General features: G+C 34.6%; 1 protein-coding gene across 8 annotated transcripts in view; it reads left to right on the top strand.

Moving 5' to 3' along the window:
- foi (fear-of-intimacy) overlaps positions 1 to 21,502 on the top strand; it is a 56,028-nt gene that overhangs the window by 17,540 nt on the left and 16,986 nt on the right. The window contains exon 2 of one of the 8 annotated variants that reach the window (XM_067790659.1): positions 12,281 to 12,368. The exons of 3 other annotated variants lie outside the window; for them this stretch is intronic. The gene's annotated coding sequence lies outside the window, so the exon portion shown is untranslated. Of the gene's footprint in view, positions 1 to 3,114; positions 3,227 to 12,280; positions 12,369 to 18,071; positions 18,096 to 18,510; positions 18,652 to 21,416; positions 21,495 to 21,502 lie in introns of those variants that run through there. 4 more of the 8 variants (XM_067790661.1, XM_067790664.1, XM_067790662.1 and 1 more) reach the window with 4 other exon arrangements.

Raw genomic sequence — 21,502 nt, 5'->3', positions numbered from 1 at the left:
ACTTCTTTTTTTTTTTTTTTGATGACCAATTACTATAACTTATAAAATTTTCCCGTTTTTGTCCGACCCTGACCCACAGTGCCTACCTGTATATTTGTATGTTTGTGGAAAAATTTAATTTTTGTAGTGATTAATATAATTAATTAAGTATAATGTTTTGTAATTTTGAAATATTTATGAAAAATAATTTTTGAAAAAATGGAAGATTAATATAAAGTAAAAATTTTTTTTTTATTTTATTTGTAAATATAATATATAATGCAAAATAGTTTTGTAATTTTGAAGAGTATTGATGTAATTTAAGTGAATTTGTTAAAAGTAGAAATATTTTATTTCGCCATACCAACGGTACCGCTGCTCTCTGCTCTGCTGCTGATGGCGTTGCTTTTGCTGATTACTTCCTGCTATATTGGGTCTCTTGTGGTTCCGTTATGAGCGTGTCTTGGCTAATGCCGTTTTTCCACTAAAAAATATATATACCGTATTATGCTTCCGTTATGGGGTTGGCGTGGCTGCTGCCGTTTTTCGCCAAAAATTAAAAATGGTCGATTTTACTAATTTTAATGTCTGTAACTTTTGTATTAAAATTTTTCCATATGTATTTTGTTTTTTTTTTCAAATGTTTCGACTGGTGACTATTCCATTCCACCATGCTTTAGTAATTTATAGGTGTTTATGTATTTTTTTGTAGATATTTTCCAAAAAAAATTTTTTTTTGTAGTTTTTTTTCGGTTTTATATTTTTTTGTAATGGTTTTTAAATTTTATATATATTTTTTTGTAAATGGTTTTTTAAATTTTTGTATTTTTTTTGTAGATTTTAAAATGTTTTTAAAGTTTTTTTTTTAGGGTTTTTGTATATTTTGTATTTTTTTTGTAGATTTTTCAAATTTTTATATTTTTTTGTAATGGTTTTTAATGTTTCATACTTTTTTTGTAAATTTTTTGGTTTTAAACTTTTTTTGTAAATTTTTTGATTTTGTAACTTTCTATGTATGGGTTTTTTGTTAATTATAAAAAAAAATTTTTTTTTTTTTACATTTCAAATTTTAAGTGGGTTTTTTTTTTCAATTCCCACGCCTGTTGGGAGGCTTGCCTCCTTCCGGCCACTCGCCGCATTTACAGGGCTTCGGCCCACGGTCGCCATATGGAGGATCCATTTTATGGATCCTGTAAAACGTCTAGCGCACTCACTTGGCTGGCGCACACACTGACACTCTTTGGCCTTTTTGCAACCCCCCACGCACAGACACACCACAAATGGAAAAATGCTATTTTTAAGTTTCGCTTTATTTAAGTTTGTTTCTGTTCGCTTATTTTTACAGTAAATATAGTTTTAACTTGTAGCTTTTTGTTTTCACAGTAAACTATTTCTTTAACTTTCTAATTTTTAATAAAGTTAGTCTTTGATTTTTTTTACAGTTATTTTAAGCTTTTAATTTCAGCTTTAGTTTTTGTGTCTTATGACTTTTTTGTTTTAATTCACAACCGGCGGACTTCAACTCTCAACTCTGACTGAAAACTTCTTCAGTTGCAACCTTGTGACTAAGGACTTGTTGCATAGGTTGCTTAGCAACGAAATTAATGATGGCGTCGAAATAAATCATGGCGCCGAGCAACGGCAGTTTCAGCCAATCAGAAACTCCGAGTTGCTCGACTCTAACAATTTTAGTGATGCCAAGTGCATCTGATGTATGGTTGCATCTTGCACTTTTCTAAAGAGGGTTGCCATCTACAATTTATTTTAATGCAATTTACTATGGCACTACAACCATATGCAAAGAACAACTTCTTTGGAATCCATGAAACTTAAGTTTTGTAGTACAACCTTGTTAAAATCAAAACGCTTTTTAATTTGATCACACATTTCACTATGAAAAATAATACAATCTTGTTTAGATTTGACTTTTTCTTGCTCGGAAATGTTAGAGGTAGTCTTAAATCGTCATTTTTCAGTACAAAATCGTCCAAGCGTCATTCTGTTTGAAAATCATCAAAATGACGACGGCTTTAGCTTGGCTCTAACTAGAGATGCTTGGTCACAAAACACTTACCATACAAAAATATTGCAATAAACAACTTACAAAAACTAAACATCAGTATTAAAAAAAAACCGGATAAACATTGTCAGCTTTTTAGATTAAAACAGTAAAGTCTAAAACGTTTACGAAAAAATTCAGAAATTTTAGAAGTTTAAAAAATCTTCCTGAAATTTTCTAAGTTTTGGTGTAGCCTTTTAGGAAACTTTTTGAGTATGCAGTTTGTAGTTCATTCAAGTATATACCAACAATAGTTTATAGTCTCTTTTCGAAGAAACTCACTCTATTTCAGGGGCAGTTCGGAAACGACCCATTTGAGAATATTTCTCAAAAACTATTCCAGAATTTGTTTCTAGAAAGCCGAACTCAGAATTCGGTTGAAGAACACCTTAGCTCAGACTTTTTTTATAAACGCCTCAGCTAATCGTAAAAGGTATTGAATTTAAGCTCAGAGGACTTATTCTGTTGCTCGATTTGAATGGAGATGCTATTGACAAACTGTCAAATTACATTGGTTTTTTTTTTTCAAATGCGAAAATAATTTCTATCGAATCGAGTTATATAATAAGACAAAAAAAATCTTAAATTAGGCGTTATTCAAATGTTTTCTAGGATAGGGGGTTCTCAAAACGGTTGCCGAGAAGGCCACATTAGCAGTAAGCGCTGGGACGGTGCGAAACTATTTAACGCAAACATCACATCTACATCGAGTGAGTGAATTATTATTATTATTATTTTTTTTAACTTTAAATTAATGGCAGAGGAGCCAAGGTTCATGAAAAAAATCTTAAAAATCAAAGTCGAAAAAAGTAAAACAAATGAAATTTCACATGCTCGAAAATAATTTTTTTGGGTATGCGTAGTGGAACTTTTTTTCCTGAGCCCAAATCCTATCGAAAAATCAATGGCGCGATATCGGTTAACTTTCCTCCATACAAATCGACCCACCCTAATGTACATACATATATCCAAATGACATACTCGTACATACATAAATAAACGTATAATACATTAAATCGAGCCCTTAATATCATATCGTACTCAGTTCCGGTGCGGGTCGCAAAATCTGAAATTATAAGCGGAAATACATGTGTTAAGTTTCATTAATTTTCTGCCGCTGAAATTGCAATACATGCCGCGCATCGCAAACTCGTAAAAAAAGTGATGAAAACCACTACATATGTATATGTAAAGATAATTCGTTATTTATAGAATTTTGCAATAATTTTCACAACATTCATAAAATAAATAATTTTTTTTATTCAAAATGTTGTTCACGCGTTATTGCACCTTCATCGACAGTGTGGATAGGATTGTTCACTAGTGTTGAGAACTTTGGCATGAGAATTCAGCTATCGATAGCTAGTTACTGAATGATTTTAACTATCGAATGAATTTTTTTCATTTCATCATTTGATAAGCTCTTTAGCTAGCCCAGGCAAAGGGGATAAATTATAATAAGAGACGTCAATCGTTACTCGTAGCCATTTGCTCGATGTTTTCTATGAGGTATTCGCTGTTTTTTTTTGGGAGAGATGTGCATAAAATGTCTTCTATAACTTTTCGTGGGGTATTTGTGTTTATTTTTCCGACTGTATTTAAATATTTATTTAATTCTCTTCCCAAAAATCACATTTGCATAACTTGCCAGACCGGTGGCTTTTATTATATTTATCCTCTTTAGCCCGAGGCCAGTATCGATGTTTTTATACTCAGTTGAGCAGAGCTCACAGAGTATATTAACTTTGATTGGATAACGGTTGGTTGTACAGGTATAAAGGAATCGAGATAGATATAGACTTCCATATATCAAAATCATCAGTATCGAAAAAAAATTTGATTGAGCCATGTCCGTCCGTCCGTCCGTCTGTCCGTTAATATGATAACTTGAGTAAATTTTGAGGTATCTTGATGAATCTCAGATCGCTATTTAAAAAGAACGATATCGGACTATAACCACGCCCACTTTTTCGATATCGAAAATTTCGAAAAACAGAAAAAATGCGATAATTCATTGCCAAAGGCGGATAAAGCGATGAAACTTGGTAGATGGGTTGACGTTATGACGCAGAATAGAAAATTAGTAAGATTTTGGACAATGGGCGTGGCACCGCCCACTTTTACAAGAAGGTAATTTAAAAGTTTTGCAAGCTGTAATTTGGCAGTCGTTGAAGATATCATGATGAAATTTGGCAGGAACGTTATTACTATTACTATATATGTGTTAAATAAAAATTAGGAAAATCGGATGAAGAACACGCCCACTTTTTAAAAAAAAATTTTTTAAAAGTCAAATTTTAACAAAAAATTTAATATCTTTACTGTATATAAGTAAATTAAGTCAAAATTAAACTCCAGTAATGATATGATGCAACAAAATACAAAAATAAAAGAAAATTTAAAAATGGGCGTGGCTCCGCCCATTTTCATTTAGTTTGTCTAGAATACTTTTAATGCCATAAGTCGAACAAAAATTTACCAATCTTTCTCAAATTTGGAAGCATAGATTCTATGACGGTAACTGTTTTCTGTGAAAATGGGCGGAATCGGTGGAAGCCACACCCAGTTTTTATACACAGTCCACCGTCTGTCCTTCCGCTCGGCCGTTAACACGATAACTTGAGCAGAAACCGATATATCTTTACTAAACTTAGTCCACGTACTTATCTGAACTCACTTTATCTGGTATAAAAAATGGCCGATATCCGACTATAACCACGCCCACTTTATCGATATCGAAAATTACGAAAAATGAAAAAAATGCCATAATTCTATACCAAATACGAAAAAAGGGATGAAACATGGTAATTGGATTGGTTTATTGACGCAAAATATAACTTAAAAAAAAACTTTGTAAAATGGGTGCGACACCTACCATATTAAGTAAAAGAAAATGAAAAAGTTCTACAAGGCGAAATCAACAGCCCTTGGAATCTTGGCAGGAATACTGTTCGTGGTATTGCATATATGTATAAATAAATTAGCAGTACCCGACATATGATTTTCTGGATCACCCTGGTCCACATTTTGGTCGATATCGCGAAAACGCCTTCACATATACATCTAAGGGCCACTCGCTTTTAAAACCCTCATTAATACCTTTAATTTGATATCCATATCGTACAAACACATTCTAGAGTCACCCCTGACCCACCCTAATGGCGATATCTCGAAAAGGCGTCCACCTATAGACCTAATGCCCACTCCCTCTTAAAATGCTCAGTAACACCTTTCGTTTGATGCCCATATCGTACAAACATTCTAGAGTCACCCTTGGCCCACCTTTATGGCGATATCTAGAAAAGGCGTCCACCTATAGAACTAAGGATTACTCCCTTTTAAAATACTCATTACCACCTTTCATTTGATACCCATATCGTACAAACACATTCTAGAGTCACCCCTGGCCCACCCTAATGGCGATATCTCGAAAAGGCGTCCACCTATAGACCTAATGCCCACTCCCTCTTAAAATGCTCAGTAACACCTTTCGTTTGATACCCATATCGTGCAAACTGGCCCACCCTAATGGCGATATCTCGAAAAGGCGTCCACCTATAGACCTAATGCCCACTCCCTCTTAAAATGCTCAGTAACACCTTTCGTTTGATACCCATATCGTACAAACATTCTAGAGTCACCCCTGGCCCACCCTAATGGCGATATCTCGAAAAGGCGTCCACCTATAGACCTAATGCCCACTCCTTAAAATTCTCAGTAACACCTTTCGTTTGATACCCATATCGTACAAACATTCTAGAGTCACCCTTGGTCCACCTTATGGCAATATCTCGAAAAGGCGTACACCTATAGAACTAAGGATTACTCACTTTTAAAATACTCATTACCACCTTTCATTTGATACCCTTATCGTACAAACACATTCTAGAGTCACCCCTGGCCCACCCTAATGGCGATATTTCGAAAAGGCGTCCACCTATAGACCTAATGCCCACTCCCTCTTAAAATGCTCAGTAACACCTTTCGTTTGATACCCATATCGTACAAACATTCTAGAGGCACCCCTGGCCCACCCTAATGGCGATATCTCGAAAAGGCGTCCACCTATAGACCTAATGCCCACTCCCTCTTAAAATGCTCAGTAACACCTTTCATTTGATTCCCATATCGTACAAACACATTCTAGAGTCACCCCTGGTCCACCTTTATGGCGATATCTCGAAACGGCGTCCACCTATGGAACTAAGGATCACTCCCTTTTAAAATACTCATTAACACCTTTCATTTGATACCCATATCGTACAAACATATTCTAGAGTCACCCCTGGTCCACCTTTATGGCGATATCCCTAAATGACGTCCATCCATAGAACTATGGCCTACTCTCTCTTAAAATACTCTTTAATATTTCCATTTGATACACATGTCATACAACCACATTCCAAGGTTACCCTAGGTTCATTTCCCTACATGGTGATTTTCCTTATTTTGTCTCCATAGCTCACAACTGAGTATGTAATGTTCGGTTACACCCGAACTTAACCTTCCTTACTTGTTTGTAGTACATTTACTATACCAAAGAACAATTTTTGGATTGTTTTGGTTACCCCCCGGGGTAGCTAAAGAACAAACATATATAAGACAAAATATTGAATGTGACTCAAAAGGGGTAAATTTTGCTTCAAGTAAATGCAGATATTCAATATAAATGCCTTTGTGACATATTATGCAAAACGCATGCATGATATGCAAAAGGTTTTGGTTCGCACCCACTAAGTTTTTTGGTCTTACCACTTCATATGGCCAATATGTCAGTACTCCCCCAAACCTTTGGGGAGATTTTATGCTGATACAACAACAACAACAGGACAGAAAATTAGTGAAAATTTATTTGTATTTGTATTGTTCAAAGCTGTGCTGGGAGCAAGCCATTTTGTTTGAACAGTCTTTCTTCTCTAAGTCTTTCTTCTTGTTAAGGAACTGCTCGCTGTACTTACTGCAGTAGTTGACGAAAGAGAAGTAGAACCACGTTCCTCTACAGAAATTACAGGCGCTAATTCTCCTGAAGTTACTTTCCTTTGTTCTGAGGAAGACGGATGCTTACGGCGTAGATGGTCATATGAATTTGATATTTTTCCAGAAAATGTAAAATTTGTTTTTCATATACATATGGCATTTAACTTCTTTGCCAGTTTTGGTGAAAAAATCCCAAACGGAAGATCTCTTCAATCCAGGCCGCTATATAAATATCCCTACACAATTTAAATAATTAAAAGCACTTCCTCAGATAAAAATTTGAAATAATTACCACGCCTAAAACGTTTGTCGATTAGGTTGAAGTATGCTAAGTGCTAAAATTTATTTTAATAGCTTTTTAATAGAGATCATTGATATATGCACAGTAAAAATTTAAATAGAACGAAGGATTCGAAAAATTAGTAATGAACGAATTTCAAATGACTATCGATGAATTGAATAACTCGATAGTTTTCATTCGATAGTTCCCAACACTATTCCTCGCGTTCCAATGAACAGTGATCGAGATACCGATACAAATTTAACTTGCAAATGCAACAACAAATTGATCCATATGGATCACATTGTTGCTGCATTTGCATGTTAAATTTCCATCCGTATTTGGATCACTGTTCATTGGAACGCAAAAATTGTTCACTACCTTAAATTATACAAAAATGTCTGAATCGCCAGACTCATATTTCATACACATTCACACACTTTGCCAGCTTGAAGTTTTACATAAAATGCCGAATCAGATTTCTGCGATAGTTCTTAGTCCAGCTATAAATTGACATATTGGCATCTGTAACTATATACTTAAGTGTTGTTTGTGTATTCACTGTTTTTTGAAGTTCGCGCAATTTTTATAATCAAATTTTCGACAACACCGTTTTTTATACTCAGTTGAGCAGAGCTCACAGAGTATATTAAGTTTGATTGGATAACGGTTGGTTGTACCGGTATAAAAGAATCGAGATAGATATAGACTTCCATATATCAAAATCATCAGGACCGTCCGTCCGTCCGTTAACACGATAACTTGAGTAAATTTTGAGGTATCTTGATGAAATTTGGTATGTAGGTTCCTGAGCACTCATCTCAGATCGCTATTTAAAATGAACGATATCGGACTATAAGCACGCCCACTTTTTCGATATCGAAAATTTCGAAAAACCGAAAAAGTGCGATAATTCATTACCAAAGACAGATAAAGCGATGAAACTTGGTAGGTGGGTTGAACTTATGACGTAGAATAGAAAATTAGTAAAATTTTGAACAATGGGCATGGCACCACCCACTTTTAACAGAAGGTAATTTAAAACTTTTGCAAGCTGTAATTTGGCAGTCGTTGAAGATATCATGATGAAATTTGGCAGGAACGTTACTCCTATTACAATATGTACGCTTAATAAAAATTAGCAAAATCGGAGAAGGACCACACCCACTTTTAAAAAAAATTTTTTTTAAAGTAAAATTTTAACAAAAAATTTAATATCTTTACAGTATATAAGTAAATTATGTCAACACTCAACTCCAGTAATGATATGGTGCAAAAAAATACAAAAATAAAAGAAAATTTCAAAATGGGCGTGGCTCCGCCCTTTTTAATTTAATTTGTCTAGGATACTTTTAATGCCACAAGTCGAACAAAAATGTACCAATGCTTTTGAAATTTGGCAGGGGCTTAGATTCTAGGACGATAACTGTTTTCTGTGAAAAAGGGCGAAATCGGTTGAAGCCACGCCCAGTTTTTATACACAGTCGACCGTCTGTCCTTCCGCTCGGCCGTTAACACGATAACTTGAGCAAAAATCGATATATCTTTACTAAACTCAGTTCACGTACTTATCTGAACTCACTTTGTATTGGTGTAAAAAATGGCCGAAACCCGACTATGACCACGCCCACTTTTTCGATATCGAAAATTACGAAAAATGAAAAAAATGCCATAATTATATACCAAATACGAAAAAAGGGATGAAACATGGTAATTGTATTGGTCTATTGACGCAAAATATAACTTTAGAAAAAACTTGATAAAATGGGTGTGACACCTACCATATTAAGTAGAAGAAAATGAAAAAGTTTTGCAGGGCGAAATCAAAAGCCCTTGGAATCTTGGAAGGAATACTGTTCGTGGTATTACATATATAAATAAATTAGCGGTACCCGACAGATGATGTTCTGGATCACCCTGGTACACATTTTTGTCGATATCTCGAAAGCGCCTTCACATATACAACTAAGGGCCACTCCCTTTTAAAACCCTCATTAATACCTTCAATTTGATACCCATATCGTACAAACACATTCTAGAGTCACTCCTCGTCCACGTTTATGGCGATATCTCGAAAAGGCGTTCACCTATAGAACTAAGGCCCACGCCCTTTTAAAATACTCATTAACACCTTTCATTTGATACCCATATCGTACAAACAAATTCTAGAGTGGCCCCGGTCCACCTTTATGGCGATATCTTGAAAAGGCGTCCACGTATAGAACTAAGGCCCACGCCCTTTTAAAATACTCATTAACACCTTTCATTTGATACCCATATCGTACAAACGAATTTTAGAGTCACTCCTGGTCCACCTTTATGGCGATATCTCGAAAAGGCGTCCACCTATAGAACTAAGGCCCACGCCCTTTTAAAATACTCATTAACACCTTTCATTTGATACCCATATTGTACAAACGCATTCTAGAGTCACCCCTGGTCCACGTTTATGGCGATATCCCGAAAAGGCGCCCACCCATAGAACTAAGGCCCACTCCCTTTTAAAACACTTATTAACACCTTTCATTTGATACCCATATTGTACAAACGCATTCTAGAGTCAACCCTGGTCCACTTTTATAACGATATTCCGAAAAGGCGTCCACCTATAGAACTAAGGCCCACTCCCTTTTAAAACAGTTATTAACACCTTTCGTTTGATACCCATATTGTACAAACGCATTCTAGAGTCAACCCTGGTCCACTTTTATAACGATATTCCGAAAAGGCGTCCACCTATAGAACTAAGGCCCACTCCCTTTTAAAATACTCATTAACACCTTTCATTTGATACCCATATCGTACAAACAAATTCTAGAGTCACCCCTGGTCCACCTTTATGGCGATATCTCGAAAAGGCGTCCTCATATAGAAATAGGGCCCACGCCCTCTTAAAATACTCATTAACACCTTTCATTTGATACTCATATCGTACAAACAAATTCTAGAGACACCCCTGGTCCATCTTTATGGCGATATCTCGAAAAGGCGTCCATCTATAGAACTTAGGCCCACGCCCTTTTAAAATACTCATTAATACCTTTCATTTGATACCCATATCGTACAAAATAAATTCTAGAGTCACCCCTGGTCCACCTTTATGGCGATATCTCGAAAAGGCGTGCACATACAGAACTAAGGCCCACTCCCTTTTAAAATTATCATTAACACATTTCATTTGATACCCATATCGTACAAACAAATTCTAGAGTCAGGCCTGGTCCACTTCCTCTTAAAAAACTCTTTAATACCTTCCATTTGATACACATGTCATACAAACACATTCCAGGGTTACCCTAGGTTCTTTTTACAACATGGTGATTTTCCCTTACTTTGTCTCCACAGCTCTCAACTGAGTATGTAATGTTCGAACTTAGCCTTCCTTACTTGTTTTAAATAGTTTGATAGCCTAATTTGTATCGCTTGAGTGAAATTAGTTTTCGATCCGTGATCGTAAGTGACGAAAGTTGGTCCAAAATATGAGATGTGCGATTATTCGCTTAAATAGAAATGTAATTAAATCTTCTGATTAATCAAATGATTTATGAATTAAAAGATAGCCGGTCAATTATGTGTTTAGCAGCAGTATAAATAGGCTTTTTGACCATTATTTACTTAGTGCAAAGCTAAATTAAACTCCACTATTTCGGCTCAACGTTTCGCTAAGCACCTTAGCTTCCTCAGGAGCGAAACTGAATTTATTTAGTAATTTTTATCACAAACACGTAATTTTATCACAACAACAATGTACATGAAAGAAAGTTATTAAAAGAAATTTCGGTTAGAATTAAGCAAACAGATTGTTTAGTAAAAAAACTTACATATATAAATGTATGTATCCCTAGATTACATTAGGCGTCACAAATTGCACAATTTTAGTATAAACTAACTAAGTTATGCATGAAGCTTAAAAATATAAAAATGGTACTAGTAATATGTTAAGTGTTGCGCCAAGTTTTGAGTAATCAGTAACATGCAAAGTTCATTTAACAGAACTGTAAGTGACAGTTCTCAAGTCAAGTCAAGTCTATGCTAAGTATCAGTAATGTAGCCTTTAAGCTTTCTGTTGTGTATCTAACTTTTTCCCGCCTTTCCTTGTCCAATATTCTTACTTTACGCAAGCCAAACGAAGAAGTTCTTCAGTGTGACTTACATACCAAAATTAACAGAGAACTTCGGCTCTGATATGCCATACAACAAAAATAACACATGCTTGGCGTATTAGTCAAATCGAACTCTACAAAGTATTTTCACTAAAACAAAAAGCCCTATCCCCCTTTCACAACACAACAATATAGTATACGAAATACCATGTGAAGGAACCGAAAACGAAAAATGTAATAAAATATATATAGGTACAACAAAGCGTACTTTGGGTATTCGACTCAAAGAATATGAGTCGGATATAAATAAAAATAAAAATAATACAGCACTATCGCAACACACAACGGAAAGCGGACACTCTAGAGCCCATTACTGACACTTAGCATAGACTTGACTTGAATTGGCGTAAACTTGGCAACTTAGCCACGATTATACTCCACTTAGCGCATACAATCTGGCATCATAATCAATAAATGTCAATTTGTATGACAAAATGTCAAAATGAAATGGAAACAAACAAATGGCATCTCAAAATGTAAACGTCACTTAGAACTTACATAGAAAATCAAAATTCAACAGACTTCTACGTCAAGTTAAGTTTTGAGTAATCAGTAACATGCAATGTTCATTTAACAGAACTGTGACAGTTCTCAAGTCAAGTCAAGTCTATGCTAAGTATCAGTAATGGGCCCTTCTGTTGATCTACGTAAAGTGAGAAAATTGGACAAGGAAAGGCGGGAAAAAGTGAAATACACAACAGAAAGCTTAAGAATTATGCAAAATAGAGAGAGAACTGTCAATAGAAAGGAAGACACAGCTGATATCTCCGCCGCATATCTTTTATGTTTATAAAGTTTTTGTTTACATTTTCTCATTCTTAGGTATTCACTGAACACATCCTTTCATCCATACGTACATATGTAAACAAAACATACCAATTATGTTTGATGATCAAAGTCCAGTAAGTAAGTAAGTGTACTTACTACATATTACTAGTACCATTTTTATATTTTTAATCTTCATGCATAACTTAGTTAGTTTATACTAAAATTGTGCAATTTGTGACGCCTAATGTAATCTAGGGATACATACATTTATATATGTAAGTTTTTTACTAAGCAATCTGTTTGCTTAATTCTAACCGAAATTTCTTTTAATAACTTTCTTTCATGTACATTGTTGTTGTGATAAAATTACGTGTTTGTGACAAAAATTACTAAATAAATTCAGTTTCGCTCCTGAAGAAGCTAAGGTGCTTAGCGAAACGTTGAGCCGAAATAGTGGAGTTTAATTTAGCTTTGCACTAAGCAAATAATGGTCAAAAAGCCTATTTATACTGCTGCAAATGATTTATGTTTTGATTAAATAAAATGTTTTTATCCGGGAATAAATCATTTTGATTAATCAAAACTCATTAAAAATAAAATAAATGTAAGGCGCGATAACCTCCGAAGAGATTTTAGGCCGAGCTTCTCTTCCAATTGCGTCGTGCTTCGTTTTAGTTTTTCCTAGAAATTGGCGGGAAGGGACCTACTTGTTTTGTGCCGACTCCAAACGGCATCTGCAACGCCGATGAGTTTTCACTAAGAGCTTTTCATGGCAGAAATACACTCGGAGTGCTTGCCAAACACTGCCGAGGGGCGACCCCGCTTAGAAAAATTGTATTCTAATTGAAAATACTGTTTTCTAAATCTTTGATGACCCAGGATCTTCGGTGTTGATGGCGGAGCACGCTACCATCACACCACGGTGGCTCATTAGTAAATAAAAATAAGTCAATTTTTCATATTGAGCTTATATCTTGAAGGAGTCAATCTTAGGCAAAATATTTAGGCTGTTGACTTATTGATATATATATGTATGTACATATATTACATTTTAGTTTTAAAGTGCAAATTTGGTATGTACATTCATAAGATATATTGCTTTTATAGTGAGCTGCTCAAATTTTGTTTAAAATGCGGCTTATTGCATACAAAGAAAGCTGACGCAACAGCTTGATATTTCACTGGATGGTTATATATATGGCATATAATATTGTCGGATCGATTGTATATATCGTCGCCCGCTTGCCAGAAGCATGAATGTGCCAAAATGAAAATGTTGGAAAATCGAGTTTCAAAGTTTATTGCTCCCTTAAAATTAGAAGTATTAGTTTTTAATGTAAAAATTTATCAATAAATTATACTCACAATATGCTCTTTCAACTGAGATAGCTGTTTTGCTCGCATCACTTTTATTCTCCGAGATTTAGCACATTAATTTTTCTGGCACAACAAAAGTTTTAAAAACTGATCTAATTTTTTTGTTAAGACATCTATACAAAAAAAATTCAAAGTAGTCGGAGCACGTAATGCCACTCATGTTTTCTGTGCCTTTATATGCGCTTAGTCCGAATACGCTATAAGAATTGGCCCAACTGGTCATGGTATGGCCTCAACTTCAAAAGTCGTAAAAAAAATTCATGCAGGCCAATTCCGTTGGCGGAATCATAGAAAGTATGTAAATGAAAAAAATTAAACATTAAATTAAATTTCATATACACTAATGTGTTTTTATCTAAGATATTATTGCAAACTTAGAACTAGTTCTCATTTTCGGAATCAGAATCTTCTGAAATCACTGTTGCCCTTTAGATTTTGATTGATATTCTTTTAGTATAACCAGTTTTGCGCACATTTTTCTCAAGTCTTTTAGTTTTGCCTCGGCGATAGGCAACGGTCTCGAATAAACTGGTTTGCCTTCAATTAAACAACGACGACCTTTTTTCGAATAGCGTTGTTATAGCACAGTAATTATCAGCAAGGTAGTGCCGAACAGCATTTTTTTTTTTAATTATTATAGAAATAATTAAATATTTAAAATAATTAAAATTATTAGTAAATATGAGTACGAATGTGTGCTGTTCTTACTTTTTTTCAAAAATTGTTGAGCCATATCAACGAGTGTGTCATACAAACAGGAACATCATTACTTTGTTGCCAGCCAGAAACATGAATGTGCCACATTCATTTTTCTGGTCCAACTTTATGTGATTGAATTATACATTTATGAAAACGGCATTGCAAATTATTGGGCTTTCCATGTAAGGTAGGAAGCTGTAGATTTAAGTAGGTCCTAAAGAATCTAAAGGGCAATCCAACGAAGCTTCTAACACAAAATCCGAAAATTTGTACATTCATGTTCCTGGCTAGCGAGCGACGATATAATATATGTATATCCCATAAAGATTTTGTGAATTTTTAAAACTTTATGAGATTGTTGTTAAGTTCCATTCATGTAAGAGGATCTTCGCCAAAGCCAAAGACAGTCCCGCTCTTACTTGCTCCAGATTGCTTCTTCAGTTAAAAAAAAAAAAAAAAAAAAAACAGTTTCTTAAAAGAAAAGTTTTATATTTAAAGACCACTCTAATATTTCATATAATTTATGTTAAATTGTATGCTTGATGTGTACTTTGCATTTAAATTTGTCGCTAAAATGATGTTATATTTTTTAATTTCAATTCCATGCAATTATGCGAATTGAATTTTAAATGAATTTGATTACATCAAAAGGGGAAGAATCGATTGCACTTGACCAACTAAGTAACCAACGTGATAGAGAAATTCGTTCGAGTTGATTTACTGATTGAAGACTCACTCGCTTTTTTTTCTATATAACGTAGTCAATGTGCAAAATCGCTTAAATAGCAATTGCAAAACCGTGAAAGCAAGAGACAAATTTTTAATTCCAAGATACATATGTTGTTAACAAAGTTATGGTGCAGATAGCATGTACACTCACGGGAAAAAGTATTGGCACAAGGACTTTTTTCAACTAGTTTTGCTTAAGCAAAATAATTTTTAGCTTTTCTTATAAAAAAATGTACAGATATGAAACAAAATCAATATAAATCAACATCTCAAGTGGAACTCGCAAAAATTAGAATCCGAAACACGAATCTTTAATAAAATTTTTTACAAGAACTTTTAAAATTTTTCTGAATATGCAAATTGGAAATCGTTGAATTTTAGTGAGATGAAGCGTTAATCTTAATCCTCTAAAAAGTCTTCTGACATTTTTTTTGTCAGTTGAGCTGAGTAATTTCGTCCTTATTAAAAATTTAAAAGTTTGTTGGAAGAAAATGCTCACAAAAAAAATTGGCAAATCTCCTGAAAATAATGTCGCCTTGTTTTAATTTTTCTCAGCTCACTGGTAAGTTTGTATGTTTCTTTTACAAAACAGAACCTAGGGAATAAATAAATTGGTACCGTAAATTCAGCCTTTTCGCAGAGCGCCAGGTAACTTAGTTCAAAAGTTGTTATTTAGGAGTGCAGCATGAGGGTAAAATTTTTTTCATAAAAGAAAACGCCGTAAGATTAATACTTTATTGTACTAAAATTCAATCAGCTACAAAACTGGATACCAAAAAAAAAAAATAATTGTAAAATTTCATTACTTGAAGATGGAAGTATTATTTCCGAACATCTGCATAGCATTAGGAATATTTTGCACACTTCCAGTCAGTGTGGCTGAAGGGGAGCGTTCTTTTAGTCTATTGTCTCGCGTGAACAATTTTTTACGTTCTATGAGCCACAATCGCTTGACAAGCCATGGAACATTGGCGTTGAAGTCCTGCCTTGCTCGCAGCATTAGTTTTCAATCGGTAATTTCCATATTCGCAGACCAAAAAGCACGGAAGGTTTTCCTTGGCTGATTCAAGCTCTTAAAATGTACATATTTAGAAAAAATTAATGTAAGCAAATCAAACAATGAAATCTAACATTTCGTTTATGTAAGTGCTCCAGTAAATCTTATTTTATATGAAATAAAACTGACAATGTATATTTTTAAAATTTTTGCAAAAACCGTGCAAAAAAATTGTTCTTGAGCACATTTTTGCACGCAAGGAAAAGCACATACGCAAAATTTTACTCTCTATGATATTCCGTTGAGAAAACAATGACCCGCAGTATTGATGCTAGATATTTTTATTTCCACACCTTAGACTTAAATAAAATAATAATAATAAAATAATAAAATTTCTCGACCTTTGGGGGGGGGGGGGGGGGGTGTCCCCTATCCCCCACCCCCGTAGATCCGCGCCTGGTTTGGAGGAATAATGAAACAAAAAATTTGTACTGTGCAATTCAGATAAATACTTTCATAATCCAAATGAGTTAATGAATCTTTCTACGAAATACAAAATATGAAAGTGGATATTCGTCCAGTGTAAAAATAGAACCACCTAAGCAGATAAGTTGGCAGGGTCGCTTGAATACCCCAATTGAAAAAAGTCAAAAAATGTCAAAACAAAAAAAGAACAACCAAAATTTTTCTAAGGAATAGGTACAGCGAAAAAATATGTCGTCACATTATCGACCACGAAACTTTTTCAAATGTCATTTACGCGGTTTCCCAAAACTTCAATACCCATCTTTGTACAATAGTGTATATTTTTATTTCACACATTCATATAAATCGTATTCCCATTAACTTGGTAGGTACATGGTACGAAAATCCTTATTATGTCAATAATGTTTAACAAAGTTTTGCCGGCTTTGTTCATAAAAATTATTCAACATTCATGGTCGCAATAAACAGTATTTAGTGGGGGGATGGCAAGCTATTGATGGTAGTCATGACCAATAGTTTTCTTTCTTGTCAGCATAGGCTTCTTATCCTAATTGTGAGTTTATATCGATGGTAGTTGATAACATTGACGGTATTAGACTTTGTCCAAACTAAAAACAAATAAATAACTATAACAGCAAAAAATACAAATTTAGAAAACATTTTAAAACTGCGTATACAAAAGTTTTTCAAACATTCTTATTAAAATTTGGAAAATTTCATAAAACTGCAAAATATCATCCGAAATTTTTGTAAATAACACACGCTGGTATATGAACGCACCTAGTAATATTCTTGATAAACTTAATTGTCGATAAGCTGTATTATTGGCAAAAAATTTTTGATTGTTATACAAATTAAAAAATGCCAAGATTTAAGTGCAAAATCAAAACTAAAACGTCTTTACTAAGAAATTCTTGTAAATGACTTGCTGATGTTGGAGATTTCTGATGAAAATTACGGCTGTTATGTTTGCAAGGTTGCATTCCTTTGAGTTTACACCATGAAATGTGCGCCTAAATTTATACAAATTGTGTAAATGATATTTCATACAAAATTTGACAGTTCGTTTACGCGTTTACACACTTTATAAGGCATTTATAAGGTTAAATGAGTTCCCCTGTTGATAGTTGCGACGTGCAAGCGATACTCGATAGTATCATCACTTGTATTTTCTTTAGGATGGTATGTATGTATGTAGTTGGTATTGAAAGCTAAGTTTGGGTTGGTTATGGTGTAAATCCTTGAATTTCGCACGTTTATGCACTAAACTTTCTTAATCCAAACCACAACAACGCATTGTGTTAACGCCCGCCTACGCTCCAAACGTGGGAGTTAAGTGAATTTACGTAATACGAATGCAGTTTTGGCTTTTTGCAAATGTTTAGCAAGTTTTATCAATAACTGATATACGATACATTAAATGTGCCTACTCTGCCATTTATTGGCGCGCAAACGTAAATCTAACGCAAATTCAAGTAAAATAACCGCAGTGATGTAATTTTTGTCAGTAAAAGAAAGGCGGTGACGGAATGGGGTTGTGTAATAGTTTTTGCGCGAAAACTAAAACTAGTTGGCCTAAACGTAATTTTTTAATTATATGTATACATTTGCCTGGATCGGCGTGTTTCGTCTTATTTACAGTTAACCAGTTTTGCAACGGTCGGGAACGTTAACTAGCGATCGTTCGTTCGCACTCCGTTTTTATGAATTGCCGTTAGTCTTCTGTTTGGACTTAATATGTATTTGCTTTAAGGAAATTGCTCAACAAAGAAATTAGAAAATTTATCATTTCTTTCCTTAATTGTATATAAACGGCGGCCGCCATGATTTGGTGGTAGCGTGCTCCGCCTACCGCACCGAGGATCCTGGGTTCAACTCCCGGGCAAAGTAACATCTAAAATTTAGAAACATGTTTTTTCAATTAGAAATGTTTTTCTAATCCTGGTCGCCCCTCGGAAGTCATTTGGCAAACACTCCCGAGTGTATTTCTGCTATGAAAAGTTTCTCAGTGGAAATTAATTTGCCTTGCAGATGCCGTTCGAAGTCGGCATGGATAATGTAGGTTCCGTCCCGCCAATTTGTAGGAAAAATAAAAAAAAGCACGACGCAAAGAAACTCGGCCTAAATCTCCTCGGAGGTAAATTGCGCCAAGTGTTTATTATTTTTATTTTATTGTATTTAAACAATTTTTCGTATATTTAAATATTTAAAAATATTTAATCACTACTTAGCGATGAAGCGCCTAGGCGGTGTTGCCCGTCTCGTAGCTAAATACGTCACTCCTTTCTTCCTAGCGATAACTGACGCCTATTTGCTGTGACCATTTTAACAAAGATCAAAACAACATTACGGAGATAAATATGTATTTTGTTTTGGGATGTATAGTGAAATTTTACGAGGAATCTTTAAATGATCAAATAGACTTACTTAATTTAATCAAGGTCATGTTACGTTGTTGTTGTTCTCCATTCTGAATTGATTAATGTATAGATCATAAAATCAAATCGACCGTCTGTGATTATTCTATGAATTTAATATGGGTTAATATGTTGTTATTGAAATCCGAATGCGGAAACCGACTTCTATTGAAAATATGCTTTTGTTAAAACTTATCCCGTATTGTCATAATCAATTCAATAAATGACAATAGTACCCACTTTTCTTGACGTCATACAATATTAACAACAAAAATAATTGGATTAATTGATGTAATTCAGCAAACAATGATAGTCAAACATATATGTAAATCTCCTATATTGCCTATATTGCTAATAGAAAATGCTCGCAATGTGTTTTGAATTCGAAATCAAAACAAGTAAAGGTGTCTAAGTTCGGGTGTAACCGGACAGCCTATAAAATTTTTGTTTTTGTAGCAGCATAAGTGTGACAAGAAAAAATTTAAATTAGGTTCATTCGATTATTGAATACAAAAACAAAAACGTTTAAACAGCAATATATCGGCACTCTGATGTTTGGAAACGTACTAGCCTTTTGTAGCAATGTAGGAGTATAACATACATATATGTAGTCAAATGATGATGAAAATTTAATTTAGGTCCAGCAATACTATTGTACCAAAATTTTAGATTTTCTCCGGTGTACGTCATTTTGTCCGAGCTAAACAAATCGCGTCAGGCTTCTTATATACGATAACATGAAACCAATTATAAATTGCAAAGGAAGTCAATTCTGTATCCTATTTATGTTTTAACGCTTCACCGCCATATTTGTCATTTCCTCATGATTTTGTTGTGCTTAAACCACACTCCCTCAGGTGGGGTGGTCAAAAAATTGGAGTACCAAGATTTTTCCATATTCCTCTTTGTTATCTCGTTTTTATTTCTGCCATTTTCCCCAGCGGCTGCCGAGGTGTTGTGGTAGTGTTTTCGCTTTGCACACTGAAAATTCTGGGTCCTGGGAAAGCAACATCAAAGTACTTTTGAAAAAGCGTTTCTAAGCGAGTTCGCCCCTCAAAAGGTCTTTAGCAAATACTTCGAGTTTATTTATGTCAGCGAAAATTCATCTGCTTGCAGATGCCGCTCGGGTGGGCTTAAAAAGGTACATACCGCCTAGCCAATTTGTGGAAATAATTAAAAAGTCGCACGACGTAAACTGCAAGAGAAATTTCCGGGCCCAAATCTCCTCGGAGGTATATCGGGACAAGTATTTTTCATTTATTTTTTTCTCCATGCTCGTTTATTCGAATACAGTTCTGAGAGACCTGTACCCGTCGTAAGTCTGATATCGAATTTACTTTGTTCCATCTAGTATTGATTGCCGAAAATCAATAAATTTTTTCGAATATCAAAATAATTTGGAAAACCTGAGTCTGTTTTACTTTCTTTGTTAATTGGCGGAGTTTGAAATTGAATTATTTTAATTTTTAATAGTCGGCTTATGGCAATAGTTGTAAATGAAACAAATGGCTTATGTATGCACATTAGAAGACCGTACCATAAAAAGCTTACTAATTAGCCCCACCCAAAAGCGCGAGAAGAAATTTGAATTTTCCAGCCCGTATCCACTGGCACACTTAGACCCACATGCATAACTTGTTTCCTCAGAGTTAATATTGAAATTTGACAAACCTGAGTTTAACCCCTTATAAGAAACTAGGCCCTAGTGCCTACAATTTGGCGGTATTTATCTACCAACGCCGAACGCTATCTTCCAATCTTATGCTGTGTCCTTCAATGAAAGAAGTATAACTGTTTTAACAAAAAATAAAGTAAACATCTTTGGTCACGGTATGCGGGAATCCTGAATCTAAGAGTAAGGTGTAAACGCAAGTATAAGCGTAAGGGGATATATAAAGAAAGTAATTGCAGGCGTAGTATGGGCTATTGGTATGCTAGAGACTGAGAGCGTAAGTGTAGTCGCTAAAATGTAGCGTAATGTGGGAACAAGGTGTAAGGTAGAGTTGATATGGGCGAAATCACACAGCAACTCAAGGCAAAGACGTCAGCTACATGTTAATTAAAGCTTCTGAGCATATACACAACTTTTATACGTGCAAGTGCAGGAAGATATGTATACACTGCTGTTTTGTTGAAAATAGAGGGCCAGAGATAAAAATGGCCTTCATGAGAAAATGCTTTATTTTTATTTGAAAGCGCGTTACACACGATACAAAGACGACAATTAAGACGAAACACTTTGTATGAACAACTTAATTGGGCGGTTGCCTAGGCTGACAATCAAAATATATTTCTTGTCGAAAGTGCATAGCAGACAACCTTATTTTTTCGTTTCGGTTTAATAAGCATTTATTCATATGTTCTAAGCCATAAATGTAGCCGATGTACATATGTATGTATGTATAAAAAACTATCAATCTATGGATTGTTGTGTAGGTTTTATTTAATTTGTTTTGGTTAAGGAATTCAGTACTGAGTAAGTGGCCAAAGTTGTCGATTCATTTATGGCAGTTGCAAACTCCTCAAGTGGGATGCGATTATTTATTTCTTTCATTTGCTTGAGGTGCTGAT

Source organism: Eurosta solidaginis, chromosome 5 (assembly GCF_040869045.1).
Source record: "Eurosta solidaginis isolate ZX-2024a chromosome 5, ASM4086904v1, whole genome shotgun sequence".
Classification (NCBI taxonomy): domain Eukaryota; kingdom Metazoa; phylum Arthropoda; class Insecta; order Diptera; family Tephritidae; genus Eurosta; species Eurosta solidaginis.
Note: the sequence above shows the minus strand (reverse complement) of the source record. Positions and strands in the feature narration are given on the sequence as shown.